The sequence below is a fragment of the Loxodonta africana genome, chromosome 11 (genome assembly GCF_030014295.1).
Source record: "Loxodonta africana isolate mLoxAfr1 chromosome 11, mLoxAfr1.hap2, whole genome shotgun sequence".
Classification (NCBI taxonomy): Eukaryota; Metazoa; Chordata; class Mammalia; order Proboscidea; family Elephantidae; genus Loxodonta; species Loxodonta africana.
Genome location: NC_087352.1, coordinates 81,961,706 through 81,972,641, shown reverse-complemented (window position 1 = coordinate 81,972,641; position 10,936 = coordinate 81,961,706).

Below are 10,936 nucleotides of genomic sequence, written 5' to 3'. Positions count from 1 at the left end.
CTTCTAAGGAGCATTCTGGCTGTACTTCTTCCTAGGCAGATTTGTTCGTTTTTCTGGCAGCCCATGGTATAGTCAATATTCTTCATCGACACCATAATCCAAAGGCGTCAATTCTTCTTCGACCATCCTTATTCACTGTCCAGCTTTTACACACATATGAGGTGACTGAAAATACCATGGCTTGGTTCAAGCGCATCTTAGTTCTCAAAGTGACATCTTTGCTTTTTAACACTCCATCCACATCATTAAATGCAACTCTACTCTGAGGAGGCAGCTCTTCCCCAGTCATATTTTGAGTGCCTTCCATCCTGAGGGCTCATCTTCTGGCACTATCCCAGACAATGTTAAATGCTATTCATAAGGTTTTCACTGGCCAATTTTTTCAGAAGTAGACCACCAGGTCCTTCTTCCTACTCTGTCTTAGTCTGGATGCTCCACTGAAACCTGTTCACCATGGCACTTGAAATACCTGTGGCATAATTTCCACCATCACTAGCAACATGCAAGCCACCAGAGGACAACAAACTGACAGACGTGTGGGGTAAAAACAGAACCTATGGACTGGGAAGAAATTTTTGACTATGACACATTGACAAGGGTCTAATCTCTAAAATCTGTAGAATATTTCAACACCTCAATAACAGAAAGACAAATAATCCTATTCAAAAATGGGCAAAGGATATGAACAAACAATTCACCAAAGGAGGCACTCAGGCAGCTAGCAGACACATGACGAAATGCTTGCGATCACTAGCCACTAGAGAAATGCAAATCAAAACTACAATGAGATACCACCTCACCCCAACATTACCGGCATGAATCAAAGAAACATAAAATAACAAATGTTGGAGAAGTTGTGGAGAGACTGGGGCTCTTATGCACCACCGGTGGGAACGTAAAATAGTCCAACCACTAAAACAATATGATGCCTCTTTACAAAGCTAGAAATAGAAATACTGTATGATCTAGCAATCCTACTCCTAGGAATATATCTTAGAGAAATAAAAGCTGTCACACGAGTAGACACATGCACAACCATGTTATTGCAGCGTTATTCTCAATAGCAAAAAGACTGAAACAACCTAAATGTCCATCAACAGATGAATGATAAATTATGGTACATATACAAAATGGAATACCATGCAATGATAAAAAAGATGAGTCTGTGAAACATCTCCCAACATGGATGAATTTGGAAGGCATTATGCTGAGTGAAATAAGCCAATCATAAAAGGACAAATTTTGTATGAGGCCACTACTATAAAAACGCAGGAAAAGGTTTAGACACAGAAATAAACAATCTTTGATGGTTATGAGGGAATGGGGGGGTGAAGAAGGGAAACCACTAACTAAATAGTAGACAAGTTAACATTAGTGAATGGAAAAACAACATACAAAATAGGGAAAGTCAGCACAATTTGACCAAGGCAAAGTCAAAGAACATATCTAAACGCCTTTAGGGACTGAATTGCTGGGGCTGAGGGCTACAGACCATGGTCCTGAGGGACATCTAGGTCAACTGCCATAACATAATTCATAAAGAAAATGTTCTACATCCTACTTTGCTGAGTACCGCCTAGGGTTTTAAAAGCGTGTGTGTAGCCATCTAAGATACATCTATTGGTCCCATCACATTTGGAACAAAGGAGAATGAAGAAAACCAAAAACACGAGGAAGATATTAGTCCAAAGGACTAACAGACTACATGAACCAGATCCTCCACAAGCCTTAGCCCAGAAGAACTAGACAGTGCCTGGCTACCACCACCGACCACTCTGACAGGAATCACAACAGAGACCCCTGAACAGAGAAGAAGAAAAATGCAGAATAAAATTCAAATTCACACACACACACACACACACACACACAAAAAGACCAGACTAATTCATCTGACAGAGACTGGAGAAACCCCCAAGACTATGGCCCCCAGACACCCTGCTAACTCAGAACTGAAGCCCAAAGTCCACCTTTCAGCCAGCCAAATATTAGACAGGCCTATAAAATAAAAACACACACATGAGGAATGTGCTTCTTAGTTCAATCAAGTTGTCATTGTGGTTAGGTGCCATCAAGTTGGATCCAATTCATAGCGACACTATGTACTACAGAATGAAACACTGCCCTGTCCTCCACCATGTTCACAATCGTTGTTATGCTTGGGGCCCATTATTGCAGCCACTGTGTCAATCCACCTCACTGAAGGTCTTCCTCTTTTTCGCTGACCCTCTACTTTACCAAGTGTTTGATGTCTTTCTCCAGGGACTGATGCCTCCCTATAACACGTCCAAAGTATGTAAGACTCAGTCTTGCCATCCTTGCTTCTAAGGAGCATTCTGGTTATACTTCTTCCAAGACAGATTTGTTCGTTCTCTCTGCAGTCCATGGTATATTCAATATTCTTCGCCAACACCAAAATTCAAAGGCATCAATTCTACTTTGGTCTTCCTTATTCGTTGTCCAGCTTTCACATGCATATGATGCGATTGAAAATACCATGGCTTGGGTCAGATGCACCTTAGTCTTCAAGGTGACATCTTTGCCCTTCAACACTTTGAAGAGGTCTTTTGCAGCAGATATGCCCAACACAATGCATCTTCTGATTTCTTGACTGCTGCTTCCACGGGTGCTGATTATGAATGCAAGTAAAATGAAATCCTTGACAACTTCAATCTTTTCTCCATTTATCATGATGTTGCTTACTGGACCAGTTGTGAGAATATTTGTTTTCTTTATGTTGAGGCGTAATCCATATCGAAGGCTGTGACCTTGATCTTCATCAATAAGTGCTTCAAGTCCTCTTCACTTTCAGCAAGCAAGGTTGCATCATTTGCATAATTCAGGTTGTAATAAGAATTCCTGCAATCCTGATGCCCAGTTCTTCTTCATACAGTCCAGCTTCTCGTAATTATTTGTTCAACATACAGATTGTATAGGTATGGTGAAAGGACACAACCCTGACGCACACCTTTCCTGTCTTTAAATCACAGTATTGCCTTTTGATCTATGCACAGGTTTCTCATGAGCACAATTAAGTGTTCTGGAATTCCCATTCTTCGCAATGTTATCCATAATTTGTTACGATCCACACAGTCAAATGCCTTTGCTCAGTCAATAAAACACAGGTAAACATCTTTCTGGTACTCTCTGCTTTCAGCCAAGATCCATCTGACATCAGCAATGATATCCCTGGTTCCACATCCTCTTCTGAATCCAGCCTGAATTTCTGGCAGTTCCCTGTCCATATACAGCTGCAGCCACTTTTGAATGATCTTCAGCAAAATTTTACTTGCATATATTAATGATATTGTTCGATAATTTCCGCATTCAGTTGGATCACCTTTCTTGGGAACAGGCATAAATATGGATCTCTTCCAGTCAGTCAGGTAGCTGTCTTCCAAATTTCTTGGCATAGATGAGTGAGCGCTTCCAGTGCTGCATCCGTTTACTGAAACATCTCAATTGATATTCTGTCAATTCCCGGAGCCTTGTTTTTCAGCAATGCCTTCAGTGCAGCTTGGACTTCTTCCTTCAGTACCACTGGTTCCTGATCACATGCTAACTCCTGAAATGATTGAGTGTAGACCAATTCTTCTTGGTATACTGACTCTGTGCATTCCTTCTATCTTCTTTTGATGTTTCCTGCATCATTTAATATTTTCCTCATGGAATCTGTCACTATTGCAACTCGAGGACTGAATTCAGACAATATTTTTATTTGTAAGGTTTTCACTGGCTAATTCTTTTCAGGAGTAGACTGCCGGGTCCTTTTTCTTAGTCTGTCTTTGTCTGGAAGCTCAGCTGAAGCCTGTACGCCATGCATGACCCTGTTGGTATCTGAATACTGGTGGCATAGCTTCCAGCATCACAGCGACACGCAAGCCCCCACAGTACAACAAACTGACAGACACAATCAAGTATATGAGACTAAATGGGCAACACAAAGAGAAGGCAGGAAGGGACAGGAAACCTGGATGAATGGACACCAGAACCCAGGCTAGAAAGTTAAAGGGGGAGAGTGCTGATACGTTGCAGGGGTTACAACCAATGTCAAAAACAGTTTGTGTACAAATTTTTGAATGAGAAACTAATCTGGACCATAAACTTTCACCTAAAACAATAAAATTTAAAAATAAAGGAAAGAAAATGTAAGAAGTATAGTAAAAGTGGACTAGAAAATATAAAACAAGATAGGAGAAATAAATCCAACTACTTTTATAATCACAATAAGTGTGAAAAGACTAAATTCTTCAATTAGTAAACCAATACCGTTAGACTGCATTAAAAAAAAAAAATCCAACCAGGTACTATTTATAAGAGACACACTTATAACATAAACACAGAGAACTGAAAATAAACAGATTGAGAATGATGTACTAATATTAATCAGGTAAATACAAACCAGTTGAAAGCTGGTGCAGGTATACAAGGTATACAGGTATTAAACAAGTGTCAATACTAAATGCATTATACAGACAGAGTCAATATACATTGATAAAAATTAAATTCACTAGAAATATAATTCTGCAGTTATATGTACCTAATAGCATGGCTTAAAAATTATGAGGGAAAAATACAATAAATTGATAAATTCATTATTAAGTTGGAATATTTTTAACACACTTTAGACAAATTCAGCAAAGAAACAGGATATGTGAACAATAGATTAATAACCTTTATGTAATAGACACATAAAGCAAACTACTTCCAACATCTAGAAAACACATTCTTTTCAGGTTAAAAAAAAACAAAAGAAAAAAGTCAAGTCACCTCTACCAACAATCTGAGCCCCTTTTTATAAAGATCAAAGGCAAACAAAACTAAAAACCCCCCAAAAATCAAACCTGTTGTCATCGAGCAGATACCAACTCACGGTGACCTTTCAGGACAGAGTAGAACTGCCCCATAGAGTTTCCAAGGAGTGCCTGGTGGATTTAAACTGCGACCTTTTGGTTAGCAGCTGTAGCACTTAACCACTACCAGGGTTCCTAAGACAAAACTAAACAATACTTTATTTTAGGTATGCAAATATGAAAAGCAAACAAACCATTAATGCAACATTCAGGATGGTGCTTACCTCTGTCAGGGAGACAGACACAAAGGGTATAGCAGAGATATTGCTATATGTCCTCTTATTTTTTTTTTTTTTTTTGCTTCTGGATTCACAGACAGGCTACTTATTCTGGCTCCCCTTGCAGTAAGATGGTATGTAGGCAGAAATTACATATACCACTTCCACATCTGGCCCTTAATAACACCCCACAAAATTTTCCACACTCCCTCTCTATTCCCTCATCTGCAGAGGAACCTATAGAGGACTTTGAGGCCCTAGGGCACTGCAGAACTCCTGAATGAAAGTAACCTGGGTCCCTGAATGACTGCACAAAGCAGAATTTCTCCAATGATTCTGTTTGGGCTGAGATTTGAGTACGAAATTTGCTTCTCCCGTATTAAGCCCTTGTAGTAAGATTACCCCACCACCCATGGTGTCAGTTTGTCATACTCTGGTGGCTTGTGTGTTGCTATGATGCTGGAAGCTCTGCCTCCAATATTTCAAATACCAGCACCCATGGTGGACTGGTTTCAGTGGAACTTCTAGACTAAGACAGACTAGGCAGAAAGGCCTGGTGATTGACTTCTGAAAATTAGCCAATGAAAACCCTATGGCTCACAACAGAATACTGTCCAACGTGGTGCTGGAAGATGAGCACCCTAGGTTGAAAGACACTCAAAGTACACAGTGGTCACAACAGTAAACTCAAGCATACCAACGGTCGTGAAGACGACACAGGACCAGGCAATGTTTTGTTCTATTGTACATAGTGTCACCATGAGTTTGAGCTGACTTGAGAGCAACTAACCACAATAATTATGACTGCCATGATTAATCTACCTTGACAAACATAGGGTGTTTCTAAGATAATGACAGTGTTCTGTCTCTTTAGCTCATTATTTATTCTCTAACCTGTCATGTATTTTTATTTTTTACATTAAATAACTATTTAATGTAAAAAAAAAAAGCAGCAAATAAAACTCTGAAACTTCTGCTAATGAAAAGTAAAGGCTTTTTTCCTTCCTTTGAAACTAAATAAAAGAAAACAAAGTGTGAAAAATAGGGAGGAAAAGAACTCCGTTTTCAATGAAAGAAGAAAAGAGCCATTAACTCCAAACTCCAAACCATTAATTGTAAAGCATAACTGCCAAATTCTGTAGAATCTGGACCAAAATGGGAGAGGAAGATGAGAGCTGATGCATACATTCCTAAGTGTGCCTGGATACAGATTTCCTTAAAAATAATTATCATATTTCCAAAAAGCTGTCCAGTAATCCGTAGACTGGAACAGTAGGATCTAGGCCATAAGTAGGCTATAAGGAAAGCGGACATTTCCCTGTTGCAACTCGGAATGACTGGGGATGTGCAACTGAAGAAATAACAGACGCGCCTACCATTTTTATTAGCTATGGAGCTGACTTCCAGCTAAAATGGAAGGAAAGTCATGACTAGAAAATCACAGCTCAGAGAGGGGCTAGAACATTCTAACTTGAGGGCACATGAACTAAGCTTGGTGACAGAGGGTATTCTAGACAACAGACCCAAACTGGAGCTGCAGACTGCCCCAGTACACCACCTTCAGGCCTCCTCACACCCCCCGCCATTCCACATTCTAGCCCCTTCAAGAATGAAAACCAATCAGAAAGCAGCTTACAAACTAGAGACATAGGTACCCAGGAGAGGGTGTGGGGGGAGATCAGATAGTAATATACCCAGAAGGAGAGAGGACAGAAGACAACAGACACCACATGGGCAGGCATCCAAGAATCAAGGAAGCATAGTCCACAGGAGCTCTCCAAGAACAAACTCCTTGCTAATGAAATCTAGTTATCCACAAAACAAATCAAAATAAAGAATCCAGAATGGGAAACAATGGTGAAAGGATTGGTTTTGAGCACTGATTTCATTTAAATAAGAAAGTAAGCCTAAATTTAAAAAAGTTGCTGTCCAGTTGATTTCCAACTCGTGGCGACCCTATGTGTATCAGAGTAGAGTTGTGCTCCATAATTGTTTTGGAAAATGGCCAAAGAATCCCTGAGCGGATTAGAACTGCCAAATCTTTCAGTTAGTACCTCACACTTACCCATTTGTACCACCCAGAGACTCCTGAGTCTAAATAGCTGTGAAATTAAATCATAAGAATTATAGAAAATAAATACTAGAAATCTTGATGCTATACTAATATTTTTGCTAATTACCATACAGTAAAACCCATGTACAGAGGTCACAACGAGAATGCAGTTCTTCTACACTTCATTTCACTACTAAAGATCCTCCTCTAGGCTGGCGAGTAGACGCCACAAAGGCAAAAATCGGTTGATCAGTGATTCCGATAAGCAATGACAGGAAGCCTTACCAGGTAATGATTAAGTATTTATTTATTTCTGGTATCTGTGGTTTTGAGTGTAGCATGTTTACTTCACTGCTGGTGATAGGTTTCACAATGCTAGTTTGCTATCACTTCCATGGTTGCAGCGTTTTGAATACAGGTACAAAGAGAACACCATTGTCCATTGTTTGTTTTACATGTCCTTTCTGAGATTTTAGGTAAAATGACCTATTATTAAACAACATGAATGAAAAATAGTTACATTACTTGGTCTCAAGCTCTGCCTTCTGTGAGCAGGGAATTCAAAATACACTTATAACATCTAAAATTATTCCCCAAGGCACAATATTTTGCATGGATTTATTATCAAAAGGTTCTATTTGTGCAAAGTCTTATTATCACATGTGTATATTCAATAAACTTAGAGTACAAATAAAAAAAAACAAATAGCTTCTAGCTAATAATTACCTACACAAATTGTTTGCATAGCTGTTCCCTTTTAATGCCAAACTCTCTATGAAAGTCCACCTTTCCTATTGTGATAAATTCAAACAACTTTTAACCTATGTTATTCATGGTCCTAGAACTTCAAAAACTAACATGAAATAAAAAAATAATAGTTTAATAAGACCACAAAATCCAAGTTCACCCAACTCTCTTAGGTCATAAAATTCCCTCGGCAGTATGGTTACCCTTTGTCTTACTACTCAGTATAAACACAAGTAGCTTGTGGCAGGGAGGGAATGGTGAGTAAAGAGCTAAAGCTGTTATCTCAAGATAATCGAGACTTTTTAAGAACAAGCTCCTTCCCTATAAAAATTGGTTACAGTTTTTTCCTTATAAGAATAATACAAATTCCAAACTGATTATTAATACTTGCTTAATATAAATTTGATGGAGCCCTGGTGGCTCAGCGGTTACGAGCTCGGCTGTTAACCAAAAGGCTGGCAGTTCAAATCCACCAGCAGCTCCTTGGAAACCCTACAGGGCAGTTCTACTCTGTCCTATAGGGTCGCTGTAAGTCAGAAACAACTTGATGGCAATGGGTTTGGCTTTATTTATTTTTAATATAATTTGAAGATGAATTATAATTTGTTTAATGAGGAGATCCTATCATAGTGTAATTTAGCTTCAAGACAATATAACTTCACAGTATCATGACAGTGGTTCTTCCAGATTTTTTAGAAACTCAACCTACTTCCTTTTTGCCATAATTTATAATAAGTTATGAAATACCACGTGAAGTTTAAGGGAGAAATAACACTATCAATATACTTATCTTTGGTTTACTGTATCTTCAAGATATAAGAAGATCAAGAAATTCCTTTTTTTAATCATATATCAAAAAGCACCACTCCACTCACTCTGAAGGTACATATCCTAATGAGCCCTAAATGTCATCTCAGCACCAGGCACCATTCCTAAAGGAACCTGAGTAGGAATGTTACTTCATATACTTCAAATAACCAAACCTGTTGCTGTGGACTCAATTTCAACTCATGGCGACCCCACGCATGTCAGAGTAGAACTGTGCTCCATATGGTTTTCAATGGCTGACTTTTCAGAGATTGCCAGGCCTTACTTCTGAGGTGCCTCTGGGTGGCACCTTTTGGTTGGCTGCCAAGCGTGTTAACTATCTGTACCACCCAGGGACTCCATACTTGAATGGTAGGAGAAGTAATTAAAAGAATTATTTTGAAGTTGAAATTTTTCTGTAGAAATAAATTTCTACTCACAAATTTTACAAATAATTTTATTTAACTTCATTTGCTTTGTGCTTCATATAAAATATGCCCTCAATAAACATCTGTTAACTAAATGGATTATTTATTGGTATTGGTAAATCTATGTCATTGGGCTTTAAATACCTGTTCTAATATATAAGCACTAAGAAGTGCCCCAGAGTTGCCAAACTTCCAGATGATGGAGAGTAAAAATCACACAGGACCCTAAATCTTGCTCAGGTCTGGACAGATCTATTCTACATAGCACCTGGCATTCTGATATGTTGTGTAAGTTTTCATGAAAGTCAGCAGTACTTGTACATTTTGTTTTGTAGACAAGCATCAAATGTTTAAGAAAAGATATGGAAGAAAAAACATATTCCCATAGTTTTGCAATTTTTCTTTAGAATATCTCATGTTGAAAAGTTCTCATATAAAATAGAAAAATGGAATAAAATGTTACTTTAATATTTACATATATCATATTAGATACTGTGTCCTATATTGCTTAAAACATACTTTTTCAAGGCTTGCTTTTTCTGAAGTGCTTAAATACAAATTATGGATTTATTATAAAATGCTGAATGAAGATATTTAGATATTTTTGAAAACAAACTATACTAATTGACTACTTAAGAAACTTTGGAACATGTTAGCTCTCTCAGATATAAACACAAAAATTATTTCATCCGTCAGATGATTGGCTTAGAATCACAGAATTTTTCCTCAATTTTTATTATGAAAAATGTCTGATCAACAGAGAACATGTAATAGTCTAATAAGTAAAATACGACTTATACCTAGATATGCCACTTTTGTCACATTCATTCATCTCTTTCTTTGCATTGAACCATTGGAAAGTAAGTTACAGAGATCACGAGGCTTTACCTCTAAATATTTACAAATATATCCCTGCAAACAAATAAAAAGCACATTCTATATAACCACAATATAATTACTACATTCACAAAATTTAACATGGATGTAACCATATTTTTATATGACCTACAGTTCAAATTCATATTCCTCCAATTATCCCAATATTATCATTTGTAGTTTAATTTTTTAGTCTAAGATCTAATGGAGGATTACCTTCATTTAGTTGTGTATCCTAGTTTCCTTTAATCCTAAACAGTTTTCCAGGCTTTTTTTCTTTTATGACATTGACGTTTTTTAAGTGTTTGAGCCAGTTGTATTAAAGAATATCTATCAATTTGAATTTGTCTGATTGTTTCCTCATGCTTAGATTCAGGTTAAACATTTGTGGCAGAATACTTCAGAGGTGGCTGTCCTTTTTATTTATTTTTAATTTTATTGTGCTTTAATTTTTTTTTTTTTAGGTAAAAGTTTACAGTGCAAATCAGTTTGTCATTCAGAAATTTATACATGAATTGCTTTGTGAATTGGCTGCAATCCCCACAATGTGACAGTACTCCCTCTTTCTACCCCAGGTTCTCCATGTCCGTTGGTCCAGTTTTACTGTGCCTTCCTGCCTTCTTGTCTTTGCTTTTCGACAGGAGTTGCCTATTTGGTCTTGTATACTTGATTGAACTAAGAAGCACGTTCCTCACGTGTTGTTTTATAGGGCTGTCTAATCTTTGCCTGAAAAGTGGGCTTCAGTTCTGAGTTAGCAGGGTGTCTGTGGGTCTATCTGTGAATTTGAATTTTGTTCTACATTTTCTCCCCCTCTGTTCGGCACTCTCTATTGTGATCCCTGTCAGAGTGGTCCGTGATGGGAGCCAGGCATCATTTAGTTCTTCTGGGCTCAGGTTAGTGGAGGCTGTGGTTCATGTGCGCCTTTAGTCCTTTGGGCTAATATTTTCCTTGTGTGTT